This window comes from Octopus bimaculoides, chromosome 14 (assembly GCF_001194135.2).
Source record: "Octopus bimaculoides isolate UCB-OBI-ISO-001 chromosome 14, ASM119413v2, whole genome shotgun sequence".
Taxonomy (NCBI): domain Eukaryota; kingdom Metazoa; phylum Mollusca; class Cephalopoda; order Octopoda; family Octopodidae; genus Octopus; species Octopus bimaculoides.
In genome coordinates, this window is record NC_068994.1 from 15952139 (window position 1) to 15953310 (window position 1172).

The window sequence follows — 1172 nt, forward strand, 5'->3', positions numbered from 1 at the left end:
TATATATATATATATATATGTATGTATGTATGTATGTATGTATGTATGTATGTATCTATATAGTTTACTTTTCCGTTAAGATCAAAAAAGTTACTCCATCCCATGAAAGAAAAATATCATTTAATGTACACAGTATAAAGATATGAGCTACCAATAGTTTCTTGCTTTGGAGATGTGTGGGTCTAGGCAGGTTTTCTAACATCCTTTGTACCTCCAAACAATCATTTTTGCTCTGAGCTCATGTTCTGTTCAATTTGTGTCCTGATTTACAAATTGAATAGATCATGTGCTCAGAACCTGAACACATATACAATTGTGGCCAAAATTCACTCGACAGTAAATCAAAATTCCATAAATTCTATCTGTAATTCTGTATTGACACGAATGGAAAAATGTGTCGCTAAATAAAGGACTTCAGTTTGAAAATTTTTCATGATGTTTCATATCTAGACGCCTTTATTAAATTCGTTCAGTTGTTAAACATAAATAAATTTGGGAATTAAATGGTTTTGATTTACTGTCAGGGGACTTTTGCCCAACCCTGTATACTAGATAGATATATAGATAGATAGATAGATAGATAGATAGATAGATAGATAGATAGATAGATAGATAGATAGATAGATAGATAGATAGATAGACAGGCGGACAGACAGACAGACACACACACTCAAAAATATAGAAATATTAGCAATATAGGTGGGATTAACAGCAAGGACGGTGACAGTGCAAAAAGTAACAGAGCTGAATATGAGAAGCAAAATTCAAATGAAGAAAATTAAAAAATATTAAACGCATAAACAAAAGAAAGACTGAAGGAACGAACGCAAGAAAGAAAGAAAGAAAGAAAGAAAGAAAGAAAGAAAGCAAGAAAGAAAGAAAGAAAGAAAGAAAGAAAGGAAAAAAGAAAGAAAGAAAGAAAGAAAGAGAAACCCATATCTTTATTTAAATCATTTTGTTCCCAAAGGAAAGTTACAGGATTGAACAAGAGTTTATTAAAAAATGATTTCTAACCTACTTTTAAAAATATTTTCTCCTTTTTTTTTTAACCTTCTATTTATATTTATATTTATTTATTTATTTGAAAAATTTTCGATTTCTGTTTTGAAATGAATGAATTCTCAAGGAAGTCTGACAAAGTGCTTTCTTTTGTTTTTTCTTTTTATATTATT

General features: G+C 29.0%; 1 protein-coding gene across 1 annotated transcript in view; it reads right to left on the reverse strand.

Moving 5' to 3' along the window:
- The window catches only part of LOC106873171 (probable E3 ubiquitin-protein ligase DTX3), a 486006-nt gene that overhangs the window by 389050 nt on the left and 95784 nt on the right, over positions 1–1172 (reverse strand). The gene's annotated exons all lie outside the window — the stretch shown is intronic.